Here is a 27,367-nt window from a genome sequence, read left to right as displayed (position 1 = left end):
AGTCTCTGCTTATCCTTTTGCCAACCAAGCAAACTAAGGCTGTTTACCTGCCCCATGCCCTTTGCTGTCTGTAGTGCCATGTGGATAAGCACAAGTTCAGAGACCGTCAATCTGAGATTTTAACAGTTTATACATGTGAGGGTTCCAGTAATTTTCTGGAGTCTCCACATTGATTTGGTTGTGAGATCATCTTTTTTTATACTTCATTGTAGCTTGTTGTCTTTCCATGGGTATTCAAAAGGGTATGTGGTATGGAATTCTTACCTTGTGAGTAACTCGTTAGGAATAGCAATTCATATTCTATTTTCCTCTATGTTCCAAAATAAAAACTATGTCATAGACTGTTGCCCCCTGAAATCGGTCATAAGTTTTCCTTTCATATGTGATAAAACAACTCATTTTGTGGAGCTCTGATTGCTCTCTCAGCTCTTCGTATATTGTCTTAGAGCAGGACATGCTTCGCCTCTTGGAGAAAAGAGCAATTTTCCAATCCCCAAAAGAAGAATGAGTCTCTAAAAAGTATTCAAAAATTCCTGTAGTTCTTCTGGATGAAGATGCTGCCTACTATAACAGTCTGTGCTACAAACTTTCTAGAAATCTCTAGGTCCTCTTTAAAAGGACAAAAGCTTAGTTTAGTTTAGTTTAGTTTTTCTTTCATCTTTTATGTTTATTCTTGGCTGCAGCTGCTGCTGTTATGCCCTTTGACATGCTGAGGTCCAACATTTTTTGCGCCCTTGTCCCCTACACTGTTATATCACAGATGAACTTTCTACAGAAGAGATTGTGCTAGATTTGGGAGGTATGAAACAATGTGAAATATGGGCATCCTCTCACCTGTATATTTGATTTGTTCTACAAAGTAGTTTAACATAAAACCCAGTCAATGTTTTCTACCCTTATCCTCAGGACCAAGGTCCAATTAATTTCTGTGGTGGATGAACAGAATGTCAAAATGCTCAGTTCTGGATTAACTGCACAAGCTAGAAGAAGCTTCGTTACTTTGCTGAAGGTGAAGAAACAACTAACCGTTCCAGCAAAATCAAGAGATACAAAATCTTTTCCTCAGTGATGAGAAAGCGTGCAAGTTTAATTTCCACCAGGTACTATTTAACTGACAAGAAGACAAGTCCTCAGTGTTCTTGAGCCATAGTAAATTGTTGTTAAATAGTCTCATCCATATCTGATAAACCAGCTCTTGCCCTTATAAGCAAAGGTAAATATTCTACAATAATTAGGGTTCAGTGGGAATAGTCTAAGAACCAAGAGATCCTATTTAAGGTGTGTCCATTTTGATTCTTACAGTTTATGTACCTGTCCTTTAGGCTGTCTTTGGAAGATGTCATCAATTATTACACAGTAAAGAACACACAGTCAGAGGTGCATGGACACTGAATGCATAAGTAGACTCTCTTCTTTATTCATAGTAGGTAGTGCTTTATGCCTTGAATAAACCAATGAAGGGAATGAGATGAGAAAGTTTTGTTTGACATAAGTAAGAAGATTACAATTTAGCCCTTTGATATAACATCAAGGACAAAACTGGCTGCCTTATTCTCAGTGAATGACAGGGTTTTGACGGTACCTCAGTTTCACAGGGGAAATTTCTAACCCTTGTGAGCAAGGGTGTGGGGGTGGTATCCAGACCAAACATGTATCACTCATTCCTCACAGCAACAGAAGCTCACCATGGCTTTTTTTAGTTAGGTGATGTCAGTGTTGGCTTTTATTAATTCACATGATTGCCACATCTGAAATAGAATGATAATATCAGTGATACGTAGTAGTGGATTGGCTCCTTTAAGTGTTTACCTCTTTGTTGTACAGGAGCTATATCCCTTGACAGTGTAATTGAACCAATGTTTTGCTTCAGCTGATTTCCATCCACAAACTGTTTTGGAGTTCAGAGAAGAGATCACCTTAAACCATTGAATTCTCCACTTTCACAGTCAATTAGTGATGGCTGCCAATATGGAAGAGGGCAAGGGATATGGGCTGCCCTTGAGAAAATGTCATACTATGCTGATGTCATAAAATAATAATACTACATACTAGGCGTCATTACTTTTGCTAGTACATAAAGGCAGCCGAGCACTAGAGCTTCTTGGCTGTACTGTTTACATAGGCTGGGTCAGGTAAAAGTGTGCTGCTAGAAATGCAAGTGGAACAGCCTGTGCCATTTGGACAAACTGAAATCTAATACCACAAGGTTAGAGTTTACAGTGTTAGTCTTCCTATTATCCAGTCCTTATTCTCAGCCTGTGCAAATTGGACCAACTGCTTTGAAATCAATAGAGCGACGTGGATGAATGGTGCTTTCTCATTTTATACCCTGCAAGAATCTGGCCAACCATTCCTCTATACGTCATTCAAACGTAGCTATATAAAACCTACTAATAGTCTATTGAGCTCTGAACCTTATAGAAGCCTGTGTATTCCAAAATCCTTAGGAAAAACTGCCTAACCATCATCATGCAGGCAATAATTAAGCCCAGTAATATTCGGCAGACAGAACCTTAAACACAAAATTCTCCATACAGAATTTTCTAGCTATCCTCGATGTAGGACAAAAAATGTAAACTATTGTCTGACCCTTGCCTCTATGCTATTTTTTTCCTCCAACATGATCAAACTAATTAGCTAGATCATACTCCAACACCTATTTAGCTGCAGAGGGAAAATACGTATTTTAGTAAAGGCAAAGAACTGTCTGTACGCAGACAGACAGTAAACGTATATCGGTTTCCTCACTCCTCTTTATTTTTTTTTTCCTTTTGGTTTAAGTCACCCAGACCTTGTCTCTTCAGTAATGTCATAATCAGCAAGCTGAAGGCAAGGCTGCTGATAATTGTTCTTTATGTTGCTCTTTGTTTAGTATCTGATTCAATACATCTGCGTGGACACCATTCCATCACCTTCTTAGTAACAGAGGTGAAAAAAATCAATGGCAATCAGATTACCTTGTTAACAGAAAGGCTAAAGGGCTAGTGTGTTAAGTTCACAGTGCATCACCTTTCATTTAAAACATCTCACTTGTGGGGCTTGTGTTTTATTTTTTTATTATTTACCCTTTATTATTATTTATAGCACCAAGAGTTCTGTGGTATGCCTTGATATAATTGCATTAGTGTTCCCCTAGGTTAGACTGGACAGCTGTGACATCTTTTTTGAGAGATTCAGTGTTAGTTCTGATAAGGCAGCTCTTTCTGCAGGTCCTTGTTTCACACAGGGTTCATACCAAAATTCAGGCAAGTTTGAACATCTTGTATAATTGTGTGGGGGTATTTTTCCTGTTCACTCTCTTGCTTTCCCCTCATTCTCTGAGAACAGTCAGTGTGACTTACAAGATATGCTGGATAGAATGTCCATAGCACAGCACCAGCTTGTACTGAAGAAACCTAGAGATATTTAGCAAAAAGGAGGGGAGATAAAGAAAGCAGGAAACAATCCTAGTAGCCTGTGATTCCCTGAGCATCCTACTATTAGGATTTAGGTATCTGACTGCAATCTGGACTAAAGAATCATTCTGATAATCTATAATACATAAAGTTGCTGTGACCATTTTAAATGACTGAAAAGATTTATTAGAACCATTCTTCTGACTAGACATAGTTTGCATGACCACCTTATGCTTTCCTATATAAATCTGTTATATTCCTCCCTTCACCTCCGAGTCCTTTCTTATCACTGCTGGAAAATACCAGCAAGAGCTATGTCTGAATCAGCCAGGTCTCTGCCATGAACAAAACAATTCCCGTTTATCTGCTGAAGACTTTGGTCAGTTAAATCTCGTGGAATCCTTCCTGAGAGATATAGTGCTGCACAAACTTTATTAATCAGGCTGGGATATCACAATTTGTTATCATAAATATGAATGAGCAGGGAGTGTCTCCTACAAAGAGCTACCATCTTTATAACTGTTATCTATTATATGAGTCATTCTCATCAGCGAAGGGACATTTTAGAGTGGTTTGGAATTAGACTTTTTAATGACACTGACTTTTCCAGAGTTTGAATAACAAAGCCTCCAGTCTTGTATCTGTTATTTCATCTCTCTTCTGCAGCTAAAGTTGTGCTTAGGCAGGTACGTGGTGTACATCAGTGGGCAAGGAATTATGTCCAGCAAAATCCCTGAGGGAAAACAAGAGGCAGGACAAAGGGGAAAAAAAAATGCTGATTAAATTCAACAGGATCTTTATTTTTCATTCCTTGAAAAATGTTGTTCGAGTATCTTTTAGCTCTAACTGAATTCCAGGTCGAATTGCATGTAACTATTAGAGACCTCTTCACCACAGATTCCCACAGCTAAAGTCATTTCAATTAATTAAGTGTTGCAGGGGTTAGTAACGACTTTAAGTTGAGGAATGAAATTACTTTAAGAGGTGGCAAATTCCTTGTGTGTTTTCTCCTCCTTCATTTGGATTATGGCTGTCAAAAGTGGAATTGTGTCAATGGATTAAAAGGAACCACATATGTAACAGGCTCTGGTTGAAACGCAGTCCTTTGTTTCTAAGGAAAGACAAAAATGGAAAGTAATTCAAAACTAGATGAGGTAAAACATTTGTTTCTGCAAGATATGGGAGTGGTATAAGTCTGCAAAACACATAGAATATCATTCAACTAATTACTCATATCAAAAATGTTAAGAGGAAATCCAGACCAATCAGACGTTTGGAAGTGATGAGTGATTTTGGATAGCTAGTACCGGGGAACTTCTCAACAGGATCCCAAACCAGTGGTGTTTATTGAGTCCCAGCTCCAATTTCCATAGCATTTCTCCATTCGTGAGTGTCGAAGACCTGAGATATGGTCCCCACCAAGATGAACATGCTGTTAACCTGGCAAACAGCATACACCCAGACAGCTTCAGTGCACAACTCCTCAAGCAGACAGCAGAGGATTTATGGCCCTGGCCTGCTCCAGCCTCCCAGTAATTACCCCTGCAACCCTACACCCTGACATTTCCTGGTCAGGCAATGAGCTACCCATTGGTTGCAAATAAGGAGGTCTATTTTGTACCCAGAGCTCTCAACTGGAAAAAATTACAACGCTGGTGGGATTTCAAGTTCTGTGGCTGTGCAGAGTGGTAAGAATTTCTTGGTCTGAAGAAGAGTACGGCACAGAGGAGAAGCAGAGATGGGAGGAGGGAGGCAGAAGGAGGGAACACAAATGAAAGCAAGAAAAGCTCTGATCCTGCAAATACGAACCTGCATGGCTATGAAGAGCTGCCTGTGCTGGTCTCTGTGTAGGGTCAGAATCCCACTTCTGGTGAATGGGAGGAATGGGGATCATTTGCTGTATAAAGCAGAATAACTCTTCAAGAAATTACTAGCACATTACATGGTACATCTGCAATTGATATGGAATTTCACACTTGTGATACCCATTATACAATAACCAAAGACAAAAGCAAGGCATTTAGGATAGATCTATAGAGGCAGCAATATCTAAGCTTTACACATTTTCTTAACCTTTTTCATAGAATAAACTTCTTTGTGAAGCACTGAGCATCTTTAGGAGCCTATAGAGAAACACAGAGTGAATAAAAGATGCCCTTACACTTCCACAAAACAGTCTTTCAAGGACAGAGTTGGTTTCTCTATTAATGAAGCTTTGGAAAGAACTTAGGATTTATAAAGCATCCTGATGAAGAAAGCAGCACTGTCCACAGGACTCTGATTTTCTGGCTCAGGGAACCAGGCCCTCCAGAGGCCCTGAACACCTCCTGCCAAAAACCTAGAACAAAGAGAGCGGTTTCTGTGTGAAATCATTCTCTTCCCCCCACTTCATACATAACAAGATACAGCCTTGCAATGGAGAAGTGAAAGCTTAAGTATTTTACTAATTAGCACAAACTACATCAACCTGGCAGGTTTGTGTAATGTGGGAGCCTCAGCTCACAGGTGGCTTGTATTTCTGGTTACACTAGATGAGATATATTGAGTGCTGAAGGTGCTAGCTGAATTCTTTCTTTTGTTCTGATAGTGTTATTAGCTAGGGAGCTGGAAGCAAAGCAATAGGGCTTATGGTGAAAGGAAGATGGAAAAGTTGCTGGGATAGAGAAGCCAAAGCTGGATGAGGATTCTCTTAAAAGGTTTGTGTTAGAGTAACTTGTTTAGCTAGGAGACTGAAAATAAGCAGCTCTTGTAGAAGGAGAATGTGGCTGTGGGACTAGGCTCTCTGAACAGCACTGTAGCCTTAGCTATAGCATTACTTTCAACAGGGCAACTCAGCAGGGGAAGGAAGAGGCTTGGTGCTCTCCATTGAGATGCATATACCAACATAATATCAAGAGGAGGTTTATAACTGTTGTTGGATGAGTCTGAACTATGCTTACTTGAGAGATAGTTCTGGTGCTACTGGATGGAGAAGAATGGTGGAGATGAAGACCGTAGTATCTTTCTATTTGGTCTTCTGCCCTTCATGTTTGAGGACTGTAAGGGCTGGACAGCCCTAGTCACTTCAACAGCTGCTTCTAGACTTGATGCCCAGCTGAGTCCTGTCCTCACTTACACAACTGCATTTTAGTTTGTTTTTTTTTTTTGAGATTTAGTTTGTTATTAAGGCCATGTGTTTTTCATAACTATGATTTTTGCTAGAACCCATGAGTATTAGGGACTTTTTGTTGACAATAATGGAAAATTCCTGTTGAGCAAGATTCAACTATGAACTGCTGTTAACTTAACTCCATATATCTTCAAGGGTGTGGAGAAGGAGGCTTTTAAATACTTCTAAATAGTTCATTTAAAAAGCTTTTTTACATTTTTTTCTCATTACAACTTGATATTAAACTAAATAGTTTCATGAAACCTTTTTTTCTTCAAGTTAGAATTAATCACTTTTATGACAAGGCTGCAAATTTTATATTTTTGGAGATGACAAAAAGTCAAATATATTTACTCGGGGGAAAAAAAACAAAACAAACAAACAAAAAAATAAAGTAAAACCAAACCCATAAGTTTAAAACAGAAAAGGGTTGGGGAATGTATATTTGAAACATGATAAAAATTCAATCAACTTATAGGCTAAGGTTTTAATACAATACATCTGATTCAGTCAGGGAGAAAAGAGAAAGCAATCTCTTGACGTTTCTGTGTGTTCTCCAACAGAAGACGGACTTGATGCCAGGAACCAGACTCAATGATCCTTATGGGTCCCTTCCAACTTTGGAATTCCAATTGCTGTGGAATTTCAGTAGTCGGTGATGTGCAAGGTAGGAAAAACTTTCTTTTTTTCAACTTTGTTGCAATAGAAACTTAACTGGAAAAAATCTTGAAGATATATTACAGTCAAGAGGGAGATGGAAGCTGCTCTTAGTCACTTCTCTGACTGCAAGAACATTTCAATAACTTTAAACACTTTCTTCATAGGGTAACCTGGTAATACCCTGTTCCAAACTGGGGTAGTAAGTCACTCAGGATAATGAGACCTCCATAGAGACAATGTGAACCAGGGTCTCGCAAAAGCCTGAAGACACCAGACTTAATGGGAAGAGTTGTTTGGTGAAACAATGAAATCACTTAACTGCAAGTAGTAATATGGAGGCGAGGGTTCTGCCCACAAGTAATTACTTAATGGTGTAAAGCATCACAGAGAAAAGCTAAAGTTATATTTTGTCTATTAGAACAGACAGAAATCAGTTCACTTGATTTCTTGCCTGGTTATTTTATATATTTAAGAGATTAGACTTATAATATTCTAAATGTTATAATTCTAAATTCTATAATATTCTAATTCTGTGTTGTGGCTGGGCTAAGCTTTAAATATGCTATGTCAGGGAAGGTTTGTGTCTTAATGTGGGTTTTAGCTTTCTATGACATAATGGAGATATTCACAAAGTTTGGAAAGCCACAAAACCAGCTCTGGGACTTATTCAGTCTCAAAAATGTGATGTTTCATGGCCTCCTCTTGAGGGCTATAATACACTTGTATTTTCATTATGGTACACTTCAACACATACCATTGCTGCAGATAAAGCGACTCCACGTTATGTAGTGTTGTAAGAACATAATCCTTGAATATTGCATCTCAGCCATGCTTGGCCTGGCATCCTTTCAAACACTAGGTGCCCTTGAAGGATGCGTGCTGTTTTTAGCTAAGAGGATGCTTTCCTTGGGATGGGAGATTATCTGCACACACCTGTCTGACAATGAGCCAAGCACATGTACTTGTCTGACCCATAACCAACAACACCTTTAGGGTAGAGCCACAGCAAACTTTGCAGCCTCTTCCTGATGTTTTCCATGCACTTCTGCTTATCAAATTCTTGCATAAAAGACTCCTCCGCACTTTTGCGATTTCCTGTGTCTGCACACCGACCTGTACCTTTATGCCCCTTCCTTTGACTCATTTCTGAAAAAAAAAATCCCTAAAATCATGTTGAAAAGTTATTCTAACAAAGTGTTGTGCTTTCTTGAAAGACCTTATGAAATATGCCTATGTTGACATGTTGAGCTTGATGCCCAATGGTTTGTTTGAGATGTTTTTCAGCATGAACTTCTTTCTGTGGTAGGGGATGGTATGTTTTTACTCAGAGTAGATCTATAAAATAAAAATCCTCTGTATATAAACATAGGTGTCTACTCTTAAAACTTTCTCTTTATGCAGTATCTATGGAAATACTACTACCTAGGAAAAAAATGTTTATTAATGTTTATTACAGCACATAGGCTGTAATCTTCTTCACGTATTGGTGACCCCAAGACACAGCAGAAGGCTTCAACCGGATGGCAATGATTTAAAAAATCAATGTAAATTATGATGATGAACATCTAGAGCTTACACAAACATGCATCCAATGTGGTTTGTCTAGCAGCCAGCGAGGCTCAAGTAAACACCACAACAGTGCCTGCTCCCTTGGCTTAAGTGCTCTCTCAAGGGCTCAGCACCATGCTAAACAGCTCAGCATGTGAGAAAAATGGTATTTTGACTGTAAAAATCCAGCAGTTATATTTTTGTTTGTATTTTGACTCTTTCCCATGCAAGATCCCTAACTACCCGTGTGCGTACCCATGTCTCTGAAGCTGCCATATTGCACAATGTGTTATCACGGCAGGTCAGATTAGAGTTATATTGCCAATACTATTCCAGTAAGAGAGCTGGCATGAAGAAAAGATGACAGAATTAGTGGCCAACTGGGACATTTTCTGACCTACTCTTTAGGAACCAAGTCCTCTGAACTTTCCCATTATCCTTCGGCTTCATCCTTTTAATAGGGACCAAATCTCCATTAACAATTGAACACTGACAATAAGTGCCATCAGGAAAAGGAAATTCAATTTTAGTGGGGGATGACAGCCTTACCTTTTCGCGCTTAATTGGCCGTATTGTCTCCAAAAGTTAATTGGTTACTTAGTCCAGGTAGTTAGTAAAATGTTTAGCTGCGTCAAAAAGCCCAGGCTCCTACTGTTAATGGGGCATGAAATGGAATGTTTGATACTGCAAATAAAATCAGTGATATTCAAGGATGTTATGGTAGGTAATGCGTTGAAACTGCCATTTAATGGGTCCTGGAAGATTAGGGTAGTGTCAGCTGGAACCGCCCGGTCTCTTTTCTGACATTGTTAGTTGCCTCTTCATTTACTTAACGGCTGTCTGCACTGATTACATAGGCATAAAACTCCCTACAAAAAAACAACAGAGACACGCTCTATTAGCAGTCCAATTAGAACTATTTGCATATTACAGTTCATTTCTGCTTAAGTGAATCCCTAATACAACTTTAGGAAAAAAAATTCTATTGTCATTTAAAAAAAAAGGAAAGAAAAAGGCAAGAAAAGAAAGGAAAAGCCTTAAAGGTGATCTCTTTTCTACTTCTTTCTCTCTGCATAAATTCAGTAAAGGTCCATTAAAAATAAGAGGTGGTGTGGCAGTCTAAAGGTGAGAGATTTCTTTCGATACCTTACATCATGATGACTTTCAATATGCCGGTAAATCCATGACAACTTTTTTATGTGGCTGTTGTGGATTTTTTCTAGATTATTTTCCACTTTTTTATTTTCTTTGAAATATCCTAAAGAAGGTGTTAGACCAACCTTCACCTTGGGTTTCTTGAGCTAAGCAGCTAATATGTCTGGGAATGGGCCTCGGGAGGAAGCACACTTGATGCTGTGCAGTTCACCTACACTATTAGCAAATGATAGTAAACGATTCCACCCCCCTCTGTTCTCACCCCCCCTCACACACCCAGAGAGGTTGGAGCTAATAGGGTGGTAATACAGCCTTTCTACTGCTTTGGAAAACAATTCTAGGTAAATTTTAAGCTATAGTCAATTAGAATAGATGTCTTAGTTTGGGACGGGTGAGAGCAAATACATCCAAATTACCAGAATTCCAGAGGAGTCCTGCACACTCAATGTTATTCCCTGTAGAATACAGGGTTGAGCTAGAAGTGGTAGCTGGTGTTGCTAGAGCCTTTATTTTACCCATCTGTAGAATGGGAAGGTGAGCAACCACATGGAAAGGTTTCTATGGGACTTCTAAGTGACAGCAGTGACTGCAGGCGCAGCTGCAATGGCAGCATTTGTGCTCACATAAACAACTGAGCTTGTAGCTTTTGATGCAGTACCCTTCAGGGTTCTTAGGTTGAATGCTTCTTAGAAAAAATAACAATATTACTAGTAATAACAGAAGAAAATCATTTTTAGTCCTCCTTTTAATTTCTGCTTTTCCCAGAGTCTGCTGAGCCTGGTGAATTTGAAGGCTTCTTTTTAAGATGGTAATTACAATTTGTGCACATGCTTGCCCACAAGGTGGACGGGCTGTTTCTCCTGTGAAACAAAAATGCTGATTTTCCCTTCTTCTCTTGGAGCTAGCAATTTTTTTTTTTTGGGAGGGGGGTTCTGCTCTCACAAAAACCTGGGGACTGGCAACCAGCGAGGAGCTCCTTGCCTGCCTCTTGGTTGGCCAGGATGATATCTCTGAGGGTCTCCCAGCTGGGATGGATGGATGGAAAAGCTGAGTTGCTTGATTGGTACTTGGATTAGAGGCACCTAGAGGAGCCCAGGGGAGATCTTTGATGTTCAAATGCTAATGTAAATACCGACAGAGTTATTTCCAAAGCTCGCACAGCTCAATTCCTTTTTACATGCAGACCTAATTTCACAGGTCAGCCAACCCACCTCTGCTATTATCTGGATTTAGCGATTAATAGAGGATTTCAGTAGTTGACTGTGACAAATAGTGACTAGGGAAGGGAGGGAGTGAAAAACTGTTCTAAAACAAGGAAGGTTTTTAACAGGTCTTTCTCCCCAAATCCATTATTTTTATGCTGACACTTAAACAATTGTAAACAAACCAAGTACCAAGAAAATCTCTCAATGCAAAGAGTGAAATTCTCTCTCTCCCCCCTTCAATTCTTGTTTCGCATGTGAGAGGAGTCTCTCAGTGTGCAATATGTATTGTTTTTATGCCCTGTTGGGTCCTTTGTATCCAGCCTCCTACTTCCTATCTAACACTCATTCACACTTATCCAGAGATGTGGATTGTCAGACCAAACTCTGGCACTAAAGCTCCCACTGCCTTCCTGGGCTGGCCCGCCCCGGAGGATGCAGCGTGGTGGGGGGACACGGCCCTGCGTCCCTGCAAACAGTCTGTGCTCCCTGCCAAGAAAATGGCTTTCTGGAAAAGGGCTGCCTGCTAATGAAACGGACCCAAATCAGTAAGCAGTGATTAAGGATTGGGCAGTGTTTGCTGTTGCTGTTACTTGAATACATGCTTTTCTTGCAGACATTGGAAAAGAAAGAAAGCTCATGGTTATTTTAAGTAGTTTCTTGCAGCTGAGATGAACCAATGGAAAAAGCAGTACTTGGAAAATATTCATTTTCTTTCTAACAACAACAAAAAAAAAAGGAATGGCAACCAAAATTGCTTTTTTAAATAAAACATCAGCCCAGGAATGCAAACCCTACTCTGTTTATATTCAACATCTAGTCTTTTTTTTTCTCTGGTTCAATGTCATGCCTAGTGGAATAGCAATTCACAGAAAACATGGGATAAATCATTAGTTCTAGTTTATTCTACTTTTTATTTACAGCAAGAAATTCTTTACCACTGAACTGAATTGATTGCTGGCATGGGACTGTTTGATTATTAGTGTGGGACTACTTGTGCACGGCTGTGCTTCGTGAGTGAAGGTGGCTTTTTGGGTGCAGAGTGATTGTGTTTGCCTGATCAGTGGCACGGGGACACCTGATGCCTTCTTAAGGCTATTCTGCAGATAACTTGAGATTCTGGAAAATATTTTACCTGTTAATATATATTTTTTGAAGTAACAGAAACTGGGTCCATTTAAAAAAAAATCTGCTAGATTATTAGTTGCATGCAAACAAACAAAAAAAACCTGCTTGGTTATTTATTGCTTGCAAAAGCAATTTTGGTTTGTTTTCCTTTCAGTAATGGGGGGAATCAGGTTGCCAGTTTCACTTTGCATTTAAGATTAGACTCCCTTTCTGGTCCTCCTGGGATTACCAGCACTGAAACAGGAGGGATTTTTGACTTTTTTTTGACAGTACTGCTTTAAAAATCCAGAAGTTTGTACTCTAAATATTTGCCAGAAATGCGTTAAAAAAAAAAGTTACATCTTGTTTCAGCTAGAAATTTGCATCACAACCTCTGATGAATGTTAGCTGTACGCTGACGGCCAGTGTGCCTGTAAGCCATGAAACTTGCCTATTAAAGGGAATATGTGGGCTGAGAAGCTTCAGGGTCAGTTGGAGCCAGAAAGTGCAGCGTCACAAGAAAAAAAGTTTGCACAAGTCCTGCAAATGTAAATGAGCATAATGACATCTCTGGGCCCGAGTAGAAATCTGGAGGTGGGTCATTCTATTTCAGTTTCGTGCCTGTCTTGTCGAGAAAATCCATGCGGTTTCATCATTTTGTTTGTGTAACTGAGAGGCATCTTTCCCAAGTCTTGGTTTGCCAGCATGGGACAGAAAGGAGAGCAACCACGTGTGGAGTTCAGCTCTGAAGCCCTGGCTCTAAAACACCCTTGTCCTGACCTGGCGTTTAGCAGCAGGATCGTGTTACTAATAAGTGCATGTTTGAGCACAAATAAAATAAATACACTTTATAAAACTCAGGCCAGTTTCAAATATTCAGGCAGCTGTCTCTGCCAGTCACCTGCCAGTTTATTGCTTCAAGTCTTTTCCTCTAACTTAAATTCCTTTTATTCAGGAATAAATGACTTTTGTTGTTCTTTTTGTTTTGTTTTGTTTTTTGTTTACTGCTTTGGCTGAACACAGAACCTTTCTTGGAAATCTTTTTTTTTTTTTCCCAAGAATGGTACTTTGGCACGTGAAATAATCTGGCTTTTAAAAAAAAAAAATCCCCCACAACATTTCCAGTACTTCTGTCCCAATGGAAGGAAAAAAAAAAGGGTAAGGGAAGGCTGGATTCCTCACTTGTTGAGGAACTGGCAGAACAAATCTGTTCATTAAAGAGAAAAAAAAATGGAAAACTTGATAACGATACTGCAGACTTTTTTTTAGTGGATTCATCTTCTTGGTGACATTGGGTATGTCCTTTAGGACTTTTCCTACTACTGTTTGTGGGAGAGGAGGGCAAAAGAATTTTCTTTTCCTTTTGCTGTTTGTTTAGTGACAAATTCCTGTATTGAGGGGACAAGCTTATGTCCAGGCTCCTGACCACAGAATGTTTATTACTTAAAACTTTATTCTCTCCTGTAGTAACTTCAATTTTAAGTTCTACCTAACAAACCATTCTCATATACATATGTGTTCACATAAATACGTACGTTTGCTGTTCTTAGTAACTGCATCAGTAGTTTCCAAACTTGTTGAAACACAGGCTCGTTGTTAGCTGCCTGAATTGACTGTGAACAACTGTGTTTTCATGAGCCATCCTAAATCTTTATAATCAAACTGGTAATGGAAACAATGCTTCCATTGACCATGCTGAGTACTCTCTGAACTTTGCAGACCAGATGAGTACATCTTCTAACCATGCTTCTGTTTTTGCCTTTTTAAGTCAGAGCAAATGCCCCCAGTTCTATAACAATTGCCCTGTGCCCTATGATCTCTTTGTTGCTCTTCCCTGAACTCTGTCCAGTGCTTCCATGTGCCCCCACTAACACAGTGTCCAGAACACATCACAGAATTGCAGGTGCATTTATTACAGAGCTTTGGCATACAGAGCCCTTTGAAGCCAACGGCAATTTCATGCATGTGCATTTGAAGGAATATAATTTGACCCCAAGGAAGCCTGCAGTTAGACATGGGTAGCAAGCATTTGATTACCTGCATGCACCTTTAATTATAGCAAGGTGCATGTAATTCAAAATGAAGTGCCTGATTCACTGCTATGTTGCTCTATTTCATGCTGGAATAATTGAAATGAGTGGAGATGTGCCCTGGTGGAAGTGGTGTAAAACTGCAGTGAGCAGGCTGTAAAGGTGTTCTCCAAGTTTTCACAGAGTTGGCAAGTGAAAGATCCACCACACCTTGCAGAGCAGTCGTCTTACTATATATCTAACAGATCTATAGAACGAGCATCCGCACAAACACACTACATTTTCATCATTGATTAACCAGTCTCATGACCTTTTCAGTGAGAGAAATAATTGGCAGTTTTAACTAACAATAAATTGATCCCATTATTCAGTATAGAATATTCCCCTAATTTCAAAAGAGATGCTTATTAAAGAGGCCAGCTACTTTCTATCAGCGTCATGCATATGTAAGTGAGCAGGGCTATTATATGCCATCTATGACAATGGCAGGACAAGTCATAAACACAAACATTCGCACACAGCTAGGTCTCCAAAGCTCCTGTTTGCCAATTACAGTAATGCTGATGACATATCTAGTTTAACGCACACAGCATTAAAATAGTCCCCCCTTTTCTAGGAAAATCTAATTACACCAAGCCCAAGCACTCAATCAAACCTGTTATTCTGTGGCTAAACAGCCCAGTGTTAATGCAATTTGAGGAGATCCAGGCCGTGACTGGGAACGTCATGTATTAACAATATCTAATGGGAGCTCCCGTAGGTAAATGAATATGCTAACAAGCAAGGTCGCTGCTAAATCTAATATCTTTAAGCTGTTTAATTCCAAACAGTCCCTTAATAAATCAATTGACCGGGAGAGCTGATGCCCCTATCAATTATTCAAGAGGGCAAATAAATATTTCAGATGATTTGATAGGAAGGCTAGTGCTGGTCTTATAGAAAGCTTTGCATTTCATTAGCCTCTTGCTAAAAGTTTTATAATGTGCAGAACAGTGGTGGTTCTCCCTTATCCAGAAACCCCAAGCATGGGGAAGAAGAGACTGAGGTATCCTGCTTCAGCCACCTAGTTTGCCAGGGCCTCAATGGCAGCTGACATGGGAAGAGGTGAGCATAGTGTCAGGCTTCCTAGTGACAACTCCTCCAGCCCAACAAATAACGGAAGGAAAATCAGAGCACATTTTCATTTCTGGGGAATCCAAACGAAAAGTAATCTAAAGAAGCTGGGATTAGTGGTTAATACCATGTGCCATGCTGTCTTTTGTAAACGGGGAAGTCATTTGTGTTTGCATTGTATTATTTGTGTGTTTATGTTAACACTGAGCCATGATTCAAGTTTGCCAAACGCAATTCCCTTGAAGGAAAAGCAGAGTTATTAAAAGAGGTGCTGCCTGTAATTGATCTGCATTAAGTAAGTGAAGCTTGCAAAGTGCTTGAAATACTTGGATGGAAGAAGCCAGGAGTGCAAAATATTATTCTATAAAAGCAAAGTATTATCATTGTATCTGAAAAATTGCTGATCATTGAAACATGTGGTTTATTATAAAATCAATAAAGATGAAGTTACAAGAGAAAGGGAGAGAAAATGTACCTGTCGCTGGAGAACAAAGGGAAGAGGGAAGTCCCCGAGGAAGCTTCTTGTTTAAGTGTGTGTAAATTTGCTTGCCTCTGTCCGATCCTTTTATACCACTAATACAGATTAAAAGTCGATGATTACTTATACAAGCATTTCAGTTTATGAAATGAAACCTGTGCCATAAAATGTAATCTATTGTTCTGCAATGCGTCCACTAGATCTGTATATGAATCTGCGTCTCCCTATGATTATAAGTCAGGGTCTACAGTCCTGCCACAACTCTCTCACCCAAAGTGTTTCCTTTGAGAGTCCCCTGTAGGAACTGGGAGAAGAAATATGCCTAGGATGGAAGTGTATTGGCACCAAAGTTATCAACGCTGAGTCTGAAGCCTCCCATGGAGTCTCATATGCATGGACAATATATAAAAAAAAAAAAAAAGAGTTTCTTGTGAAAATAGTGAGTAAGGAGGGCTCTGCCTGGCATGGTGCTCAAAAGGCAATGCAAAGTCTCCAGTAGTACCCACCAGCATCCGCCAGAATTACAGGCTGGATGAAATTCTGTGAAGGATGTTTTGCAAAGATTTCCTCCCCACCCATGCCTCCGCATTAAGTGATATTCTGAGGTGTGAGGGAGAGGAGATCTAGCCATAAGAGTCCTGCTGGTTTAAAAATGAAATGCAAGGGAAATTTTAACATCATGCTGGACATGTAAGAAAACATTACACTTTCAGAAGGTGGACGTGAAAAGCATCTGACACTCCAGACTGGGTCCTCAGCAGAAACAGTCTGACTTACGCCTCCTCTAAGGTAGGCTCTTTTTTCTTTTTCTTTTTCTGCTTCTTCTCCTTAAATAGCAAGATCTGTATAAAAATCACTGAATAAGGATCTTCTATGGCAGAAGTTTTACATTGCAAATTACTCAATGAGGTATGAAAGAGACATCTCAGCTGTGTAAAATCATAATTTAAATGTTAGGTTTGGTTTATTTTCAGCCTCATGACTCAATGGAGTAGATGCTCTGTATGGCATTGAAAGTAAAATCTGGTCAAGTTTAAAATCAGATTCAGGGATTTTAACTCGTTAAGTAACTTTCTGTTTTGCCTCAAAAACACCATGTTATCATGTATGCTGAAGCCAAAGTAAATTACATGGCAAAGTGGGAAGAGGAATTAATGTACAGGTTGAAAATATAAAAGCAGTATAGGGTATTGAGAAAGTGGAATTATTAACTAAACATAACGTGGAATAACATGGAATCCTAAAATGCTAAATTTTGTGATTATTGAAGTCTTCAGGTTGCTCTTACATTTTAGACTTCTGTGAAGTATAGGGTCTGTACTAGGGGGGATTGTCCACTGAGGATCTTCTAGCTATGTTTATGATAATGCCGTTCTATCTGCAAAGCTTCTCCTCTTACTGAGTGATTGTGATAATGAGGTACCTCACAGACGCACATGGATATGCTGTTGACGTCACTTTTGTCCTTTTGTTCCTTCTTTTTTTTCCTTTTTTTCTCTCTTTTAAGAAATATATAGAAAATAATAATGAGAAAGTGTTCATCTAACTCATTCACAAGGTTCTACCTGCCATCCCTTATGCTCAATGAGTATGTGAGGGCACTGTTAGGCATATGTGCATGTAAATTACCTCTAACTGCACATCTCTATTATAGGCAATTACACTAATGTGCTGGAATGATACATTTAGTGTCTTCAGAAGATAGAAGCTGGGTGGAGGGCAGACTGATTTGAAGATCAATCTGGATGAAACAAAGAATGGTATTTATTTGGCAGACCACTGGGGAGAGCTGGCTAAAACTGCAGAATGAGATAACATTAGCCATTTGATACATGAGGCTTGCTATTTAGGAATCTTATTTGCTTTTAATTAAAACAAAAATAAATGTTTGTGGATTTCTAGGCTAAAATTGGGAACTACTATTGTCTCTCTGTATAATAGCTGTCTGAAGCTTTATGAGTTGGCAACCAGAAAATGTGCCAGATATTTGGATTTGAACTATCCAGTCTACGTCTCAATTAATCTGTTAGAATTTGGGTTCACTTGCTCATACATACAAGAAGACCCTCAAAATTACTATCTGTAAGGAAGAAAAGGTGATGTCAACATTTGTCTATGTGGTTGCCAGCTAAACTGTGAAGTGTCTCTTTTTGGACATGAATTCGTTGTGCTTGCATCTTTTTGCCTTTATCCCTGTGAGTTTAAACTTCTGAAATACTATTTGCTGGACAACTTCTGTTGACTAAAAACAAAACAACAAAAAATCTGAACTCATAGCAGCAACGCTTTTTGTTGGTGTTCCATCCTAGATGGCTTCGAGTGTTGGGCAAAATTCAGGAGGCTTTATATTGGTGCTTGAGGCTCAAATGCTTTAGCTGGAAGTTACGGGAGTGACGTTCTCTCTGCTACAGCTGCTGTCAACGCAAAGCCTTCAGATGTGGAGGAAAAGTTTCTCGATTAAAAGCAACAACTATCCCCATGACTATATCCTTCCAGAATATCACCATGACTATGGGCTTCTGCTGCTGCTTGCTTGTGTTGTGGGCTCATCCTTTAGATAGAAGCATTTGGGAAGAGACAGAAGAAAAATTGCATGAAGTTACCTATGAGGATCAAGCAAGTGACAGGTCTTGTTGTACCACTAGCTGATATCGATAATATCACGAGTTTTCTAGTTTCATAATTGTGGATTTACATGTTGTAAGTCTTACAGCAAGCTTGGGACAGAGGCTTTTCTCATTACTGGTTTCTATTTCAAATACATAGACTTAAGATGGCAGTGACATATTAAAGATCATTATCTGATAATACAATATGTCTTGACCAGATCAACTTGTGCAGGTAATTTGCTCTACTGGAAGCAGAGAGAGACTAAATACAGAAAACAGGCTCATGAACATGCTTAGTGGAATAAAAGAAAAGTAAATAGGAAAAAGTAAGCAATCCAGCTGTCTTCCTTCTATGTTACAATAAAGCATTAGTGCTAGTTTCCATGGCAGCTTAAAGAAATCCTGCACACTATAACTTAACACAGGACGCCCTGCAAGTACCGTGATGGTCAGAAGTGATGATCACCATGATGAGCCATTTTGATAACAAAATGCTTGATAATGCTGCCTGCTTGGGGGTGACAGAATGAGCTACACTTCAGAGGGCCACTGGCCACTGTGATGTGATAGGGACATAGAGCACACAGCACAAGATCAAATAGAAAAACAAGGTTATGTGTATTTGTGGGATGCAGGGAGAAGAGGAAAGGGTGGATGGAAGGAAAAGAAAGATAACACTGCTCCCAGTATGGATAAAAGGTGAGAAGTCTTTAAATGTTTTCTGAAGAGTTTAATACATTTTATTCCAAGGACCTGCTTTTTTTGCTTTGTATCCTATAGGCTGCTTTAAACAGTTTTCACATTTTATTTTTTGGCTGCACCATGAGGGGATTACTTCTGATGTTTAATGAATGCAGGGAAGAAATCCGAAGGGCCATGCATGCGCACACACGCACACATGCATGCAACTTAGATGTCCAGCAGATAAGTGCAGTATTTTGTTTACAAGGAGATATTACACTGGAAATCCTATTAGCAATCAGACAATCTGCTGGCTGGATTTAGTAAACTTCAACCAAAGGAGTTATTTAAGATGGCACATTAACCCCCTAAAGGCTTGGTTTTGCACTGAGGGTGCTCCCCTAACTTCCACCCATGCTGCATAGCCTGGCAGTAGATATTCTGTGTACAAAAGCAGGGTTTCGCCAGCCCAACTGTTTAAAATCAAGACAGAAATACGTGGTACCTCTAGGTAAGGGCCTTTTACTGCATCACAGGGATGCTGGTGTATTTTAAATTACGCCTTATCACGAAATCTCACTCTAGCCCTACATTTTAGTGCCATGGTGTTTGGCACTGAGAAGGATGGAAGAACGTATCCCTTTTCTGGAGAACAGGGCTTTGACTTGGAAAGGGATGCAGGCAGACAGACTCTGTCCCCATAGTGTCCACGTGTAAGACTCGCTGCACCATCGTAGCTTAAAAAGACAACAAGCAGATGGAGAGAAGGGAAGTAGGATGCAACATACACAAATTAAAAAGTCGCAGATGTGGTAGACGCATATCCTATTAGTTCTGTCTAGAGTTGCTTGAAAAATGCTGAGGATAAAAATTCAATGCTAGCTGAAAAAAATAGTGTTGCGATATGTAATATTTTAAACCTCATCCTAGCTTTACCTTGAGTTACTTCATTCTTCTTAAGACTGTGGATATACACAGGTGAAACTGAGAGACTGGGGGAGGAAAATGCTGTGATGAGAACTGCAGTGCTGAATGTACAAATCTGTGATGTGTGAGTTTTTTTGAGAAATGCCTGCGGAGCTTACATCCCAAAACCTGTTGAGTATTTGTGCTCTTAGGTACAGTCTTCAAAGATCCTGCAATCTGTAATAATCTTGGAGATTTTTACCTTTTTTATTTTCAATGAGGTGTTAGGTTAATTGAAAATTTGGACTCCAGTCCTGAACAAGAAAATTCAGATCTTAATTTTTCTTTGGTCAAGTGTTTCATTATCACGAGATCAGAAAATCCTAGAATGATGCAATGATTCAGATTTTAAAAAGTCTTTTTTTCTCGTTTTTAAAACTTTTTCAGTCTTTATCTGTCGTGCATTTTGAGCTACTACCACTGCTTACGCTCACAGTTTATGACTTTCTCAGCTTACTTAAACTCAGTCCTCTTCCAGTCTGCATTTCTAACTGTATATCTTTTCCTGAGGATGAATCATTTAGCACCATCACTCTGACTTTCACTCTCTCACTCTCTATGAACTGAGCTTGTTTGACAAATTCTGATCCTTCCTGAAAATATCTGGCTTAGTTTTATAATATTATTTATTTTTATAGCCAAAAGCCCAGCAGGTGAAGAAAAAAATGAAGACAATTTGGTAAATAATGAACACAGGGATGACATATTGTTTTCCTGCAATGAGGAATAAATGCACTTTATTAAGTGACCTTTCCTCTGGTGACTGCCAAGAAATTGGAGATAATAAAGCTCTTACTTGCAGAGGATTTTAGTTGAGAGGAGGTATTGCTTAAAAGAAAGGTCCATTCCTTTATTAAAACCTTGTTGCAGTGACATCAGTATGAATCAAGTGTGTTATTGAGACTATTTGTGTTGTAGTTTTCCCCTTCCCTTTCCACATGGGAGTTTAGTTCCCCACTCTGATAATTTTCTGATTTGGAAATTCTTATCCTGGTATTGCTTTATTTTATTTATTTACTTATTTATTTATTTTTCAGGAGGTGTAATATACTTGCTGTGAGTTTCCCTGGGCTTGTGTGTGAGAGAGTTCCGAGAGTGCCAGCTGCTTGTGTTTATCATTGAATCCATGTATGATCATAAGCAACTTAATCAGCTTTGTATCTGAAGCAGTTACAGTCACTGATGACCAACGGGAATCTTTCCACTGGTTTCAGTGTATTAAAGGTCTAATCCAAAGTAGCAGAATGGCTGGGAGAGGATGAGGTGGTTTGCATATGTATGGGGCTGTGTGTGCAAAGAAATGTTCACTGTATATGAAGGTGGGGGAGATGCTGCGTTTTTGTGGTGCGTTATCTTTAGGAAGGAGTCATACCTCTTGTAGGGTGTGCCCAGAGTAATCGCACAATTCATCCATACCTACGGCCACCATGTGTTTGCATGGTTTAAAAGTTTTATTATGGCAGACAGGAGCTTTAGCTTTAGGACAAGGTTTCTTTGGATATTAACTTGCATGAGAGGACAGAAATTATTTGGCTCAGTGACTCTGTAGATGCTCTTGGGCTTGGCAGGACAGATTCCTGTCATGTGCTTTTTCTCTTTCCCCAACTTAAAATTTAAGAGTATCTTCCAATGGTATTTTCTACCCATGGAACCTACACTTCGGGCTCACAGCTATGAGTCAAATTGGAGCTAGACATCTCACAAGGTGAAAGTCGTTCTGGTAATCATCCAGTAACTAACTACTAGGGTAAATCAAAGCCCAAGCAGATCTGGTTGATGAGCCCTGCAGCCTTGGTACCAACATAGAGATTAGAGCAGAGACTAGGGACAAATCATGCATTAGAAGCTCTGGTTTGAGCACAGGCACTAACCACAGGTGTGTGTATATATATATATATATATATATATATTTAAAAAGAGGTCAGATCTCACCTTAAATATGTATGAATGAAAATGGGGTTGGCTACTGGTGAGGGAGACTGACAAAGGAATCCGAACTGGAGCCCTCAAATCCTTTTTGAAGGTTTCCACTCTTCCCCACCCCCTTCACCCAAGTTACTAAAAGCATCAAGGAAGAGAAAAAGAAACAGAAATATAAAATGCAAGTCGCACTTTTTAATAGATTTTTCTTCCTTTTCCCCAAAGGGTTCAGCTGCAGAGAAAGAGTGGAACATAATAATCCTTAGCATTTATATAGCACTTTACATTTCCAAAGCTCTGTACAAACATTAACTGATCAATCTTCACAACACCCCTGTGGGTTAGGGATGTATGATTAACCCCATTTTACATTGGGGGAAACCATAACATTTTAGAGCCTGACTTCCCCCCATCCCTCCAGAGGTGTGTGGTTCTTGCAGATCCCGCTGGTTTAAACAGGAGTTATCGTGACACTTTTGAACACTGGGTGCTTTGCAACAGCCTCAGGGCTACATTGCCTGTCTGTGGCTGGTGAGCCAAGGGGTCTGTCTTCCTTTTCTCAGCTCTAACCATTGGACCGCTGAAGAGTTGCACACCTTTGTCTTTCCACGTCCTTTCCCACTCCTTGCTGGAGTGGGACTAGTGACTGGAATTTCAAGAAGCAAAACCACACCTGGTTTATGCACCTACATGAATATCGTAAAATTGTTGTTATTTGAGACCCCTAGGAAAAAGCCTGTTATCCCAGTGTCCCTTCCCTCCTTCCTTCCCTCCCTTTCTTTCCGAACTCTGGAATGATTCAAAATGAAATATAATCCTGTGTTGAATGAAAGCACACAAATACAACAATATGCTTGTTACTTGATGCCTTGTTTTCCCTTTTTCTTTCAATCTTTTCTTGATAAGTTTCTGTGTTTTAGAGAAAATGGCAGGTAGAGTAGTAGAGTAATGCAAAAATACTTTTTTTTTTTTTTAGCCTAGAAGTAAATAGATGTCTTTAATATGAAATCTTGGTGTAAATTGTTGAATTGTATTAACTTTTTAATGCTTCCTGAGTTTCCATTCCATGAGCATGGGAATCTCTCTTACAGCAGAGCTCTGCTCCTGCAGGAGATGGAACTGTGAGGCAATGTGGTCATTTTGCTTTGATCCTTGTTTTGTTCCTAGACTTTAGTTTTCTGAGCCACAAGTGCATTCACGTTAATTCACTTTGGGTTCCCATTAGGAGAAAAACAATGCATTCACTCAGAGAGGATGCCCAAGTGTGGCTTAAAGAAATTTTTCTCCAGTGTCATGTCCTACAGTCAGGGATGGCTCCAAATAACATGCAGCAGAATCACCAGGGTGGAAGCAGACTTTAACAGAGGACCTCAGCTTTTCTCTACCAGCTCTTTTAGGCTGACCCTGGCATAGGTCATGAAGACAACGCAAATATAAATAAACACTGTGAAGATAGCCGCTGGTTGCCCCAGTGCACATAGTCTTTCTCCCACCAAGTGCATTTTTCTCCATCAGGAAATGTTGTCAGATAATGCAGAGCTCTGAGACACTTTATGCCACTTGCTCTTCATCATCAATGTTCACCCCTTTGGGCCTCCTAATTAGCTCAAAAAAATATTGAATCTAGTTAGGGTTTCTTGGACTCCTCCATCTTAATTAGGAGGTAGAAAAAGGGTTCTAAACAAGACTGATGGAGAAAAGAGATGGAGGACTGCGCTTCTCAACATGTATGTGTTTGTGTGTGGGTTAGATAATTTAAAGAATTTCTTCAAATGTGATTGCTTTGGGCATTTCGTATATTTATTTATTATTTATTTACCTGGAAAATATAGTATTGCTACAGTAACAGGAAAATCACGTCTGGATTCATATTCTGTTTTTGGAAGAAAACTGCTAATTCTACACTGGGGTATGACCTGTGGCCTATTCTTTTTTGTCTGTATTATTGAGTCTTCTGGTTTGGGAGCTGTGCAAAACAGCTTTTCATTCTGAATGCTAATCAAAAGGGTGTGTTAATTAAATATACTTCTAATGAAACTACTTTGAAATGAGACATGCAGGCAAGAGTCTGCCCCTTCTTAAGTTAATGAGAGAAATTGAAGGGATTAGATTTTTTTTTTTTAGGTGGGGGAGCTGGAGGCTGATTTAGAGATGAGCATTCTTGTCGTAAAGGCTTATAAAATAAGATCATCCTCTGATCTCTGTTGTACCTGAAGTCAATGGAGTCCCTCCAGATTTGCACTGGTGGAAGAGGGGCTCTGAATTTGGGCCCCAACTACTTAAAAATATGTAGTTGCCCTTTAAAATGTAAATCTATTGAAATCCAACCTTAGACATTGTCAGGGTCACTCTGCTTATTACTTTATGACATTTCCAGATTAAAGGTGCAGTGGGGGCTCACATTAATTTGCTTTATGTTTGACTAGAAATGCTTCCCATCACTATTAGAGCACACTTCAAGCTCTCTTCATTTTAGAACGCTTGTCAGTCATTTGAGAATGATATGCCCTACGTCTGGGATGAATAAGCACATCATATATTAGGCAGAAGCTTTTTTCTCTGGAGAGGCTCAAGAGAACTGACAACTACTTCCAAAGAAGGTGAAAAACACACACAGCCCAGTGGTTGAAAGAGGGAGGAGCGAGGAAATATTCTCTTAAGACATCATCCACTAAATTGATTGAAAGCATCCAGGCAGTTGTCCTGTGATAGTAGTTTTTAAAGATTCAGATCTGTGGGAATGAGAAGAAATGGGGACCAATATTTCCATGTACACCTCTGGTTTGCATTGGGTAGCAAAGAAATCTTTTACAGGGAGCTCATAGACGTCTGTGCTGCCCACTGGGTCCCAGATGATAGAGCACCCTATAGATTTAAATAAGAAAGGGAAAAAGCTGTCCTAAACAGGGACATTTTTTTTTCCTTTTTTTTTTTTTGAGTGAAAAATAAATTAACTTATTCCAGTAATTTCCATCTTGAAATCTTTTCTAGTTTTGATATCTGTTTAGGAGCCGTATGCATGTTAGGCCGTTAGAAGTAAAAAGTTTTGGTTGTGCTATGAGGGTGGGAATAACAGAGTACCCAGTTGTTTATCAGGTGTTAATGTGTTTCTGGGTAGCATCACAGACCCCTCTCATGGGAAGTATTTGTATCTTTTCTACCAACGGGCAAAACTTCTGCCTGGAGTTTTGCTGGTGCTGCTCCACTGAGGTAGGCCTTTTTCTGAATGTCACATCACAGGCCCCTCTGTGTCTCTTTAACCAAGTGACCTCCCAGTGGAGATATACAGGTCCCAAATTCTGAAAAAACTGTATTGGGGAGGAAAGCAAAATAAAAGACATTTTAATATTTTTCTTTTGAACCTTTGGGGCTGTCTGAACTTGAAGCTCAAAGTCAGCTGCTGAAACACCCTCCTCTAGAAACACAAGGCCTTATTCTCTGGGAGATGAGTGAAGGCCACTTTCCTCAAAGCCACCAAAATTTGACAAAACAAAATGGGCCTGAACTTTTACCTTTATGCTGAGGTCAGTGGGACTGCCTGTGAAGTTGAGGTTCAACATATGCTTTTAAATGTCTGGTCTTCCCAGTCAAGTTTTCAGATGATTGTGCCCTCCAGCCCAAAGCAATGAATTTTTAATGCCTTGTTTCCCTTTTTTCACCTTCTTAGAGCAATTCTTTATTTTTTTAAATGTGTATTAGCCTACTTGTTTATTTTTCTATAATCAGCATTTATTCGCTGAATGCAGTCTCTGAGAAGGATGTAATGACAACGTGGCTAAAATGCCATCAAAAATATGACACTCCTGTGGAGGGAAATTAGAACTGTAATGAACAACATAGAGGCTCTCAAATTTTTCATGCACAATTAACTGTGCATTAATATGGCTCCTTGCAAAGTATATCATAAGGACTCTGAATTCCTGACTGATCTGTGTGTCTGTCCATCGCTAGCTGTAATTAACCCACCTATTCCTGCTCAGTCTCCACCCCCCAAAAAGGTATAGAAACCCTCTGCAGCTGCAGGTCTATGTCTACCCAACAGCTTCACCCACTCTCGCTGCTGTAACGGTCTGGAGAATCTGTCTCTATTTCCTGCTCTGTATGATATCCTGAAATACTTTATAGGGCAATGTAAGCTGGTAAATATTTGCATTTTCACCAAATGAGTGTGAAAACTGCAGCAACCAATTGACTTGTGCATACCCACTTTCAGCTCTTAAGTGCTCCATCCTCTCTCACTCCACCTTCAGCTTAATGTCCTAACCTCAGTGATCCGCAGAATTATATAGCTTAATATATAGCCTAATCCATTCCTGAGATTTTATCTTTCCTTATATTAACTTATCCATAGATGATCTTGCAGTGATGGCATATGTTGGAGACAGTCATTTTTAAAGCCATCTGCAGCTGGTTCTTGTGTGAATACTGCACCCTGCAACTCATGATTCCTCTTCACTACTAATTATTTCCTATGGCTTTTAATACTGCTCCGAGTCTTAGAATAGCTCTGAATGATGATAGACATATATTATTATTACAGGTTGTATTAAGCAGTCGTAGCTCAAGTTCTAATTACATTACCCTTCAGCCACGGCAGCAGTAACACTTGGTTTGGTTCTTGAGTTTCTAGGAATAATCTTGCCAGTAGCTCTTAGTTAGACTGCAAGGTCAGGGAGAAAGGAAATTCTTCTGCCCTTCTTTTCTTGTAGAATCTGAGAGGATATATTGCGGAAAGGGACAAAACTGGTCATGAAAAGAGAGGATTAAAATGAGAGGCTCCTTGCGATGCATGCTAACTGCCTATGTCCTCACAGGGGCAGTAGTGGCAGCATGATTTTCTCCAGATAATAGAGGCACCCTATGAAAAGTGAACGCCAGGGATACGCATCTGGTCTAAAAGCAGTTGGGTGCATTTTAGGCTGCTTGAGTTCTGGGGCTTGTCCACAGAGACTCGAGTAACCTACAACTGACGATTTCTAAATCTATGCAGTAGAAACCATCCAGAATAAAACAACTTCTGGTTCTCTGCAAGAAGGAAATAATGCAACATTCCCAAATCTAGAGATCTTCTTCCATACACCTACGATTTTTACTTGGTTGCATAAAACACTGTATAGTAGGATCAAAGTTGTGTGTACATCCCTTTTTTTTATTTTTTTTTTTTTTTTTTGTCTGGGAAAAGAATTCTTGTCCCTGCGATCAGCAAGGAAAGGCTGGCATTTGAACTTGAGCACCGAAAAGATGTCAAAGGCAGGAGTCGGTTAAAATTATTTGCATTTTATTATTTTTAGTCAGAGGGTGGCCAGGGTCATCATACTTAAAGGGTTGTTAATAACATTTCTGATTTGTGCCTGT

At 39.5% G+C, this 27,367-nt stretch overlaps 2 long non-coding RNA genes across 5 annotated transcripts in view; one reads left to right on the top strand and one right to left on the bottom strand.

The window, feature by feature from the left end:
- Window positions 1-3,897: 3,897 nt before the first annotated feature.
- Window positions 3,898-5,782, bottom strand: LOC308200768. 3 transcript variants are annotated; one of them, XR_013955789.1, is made up of 3 exons: window positions 5,205-5,782; window positions 4,372-4,506; window positions 3,898-4,128 (listed from the first exon to the last, which is right to left on the bottom strand). It is a non-coding gene; the product is annotated as an uncharacterized lncRNA (long non-coding RNA). The 3 variants fall into 3 exon arrangements; XR_013955790.1 differs by having other exon boundaries at window positions 3,898-4,506; window positions 5,205-5,346; window positions 5,557-5,782; XR_013955788.1 differs by having other exon boundaries at window positions 3,898-4,506.
- Window positions 5,783-6,130: 348 nt separating this feature from the next.
- The window catches only part of LOC308201021, a 71,090-nt gene continuing 49,853 nt past the window's right edge, over window positions 6,131-27,367 (top strand). For both annotated transcript variants that reach the window (XR_013956001.1, XR_013956002.1), the window contains exon 1: window positions 6,131-7,210. This is a non-coding gene — a long non-coding RNA (uncharacterized lncRNA). The remainder of the gene's footprint in view (window positions 7,211-27,367) is intronic.

This window comes from Anser brachyrhynchus (assembly GCF_964034855.1).
Source record: "Anser brachyrhynchus genome assembly, chromosome: 11".
Lineage (NCBI taxonomy): Eukaryota > Metazoa > Chordata > Aves > Anseriformes > Anatidae > Anser > Anser brachyrhynchus.
The sequence above is the reverse complement of the archived record's forward strand: the minus strand, read 5'-3'. Positions and strand labels throughout refer to the sequence as shown.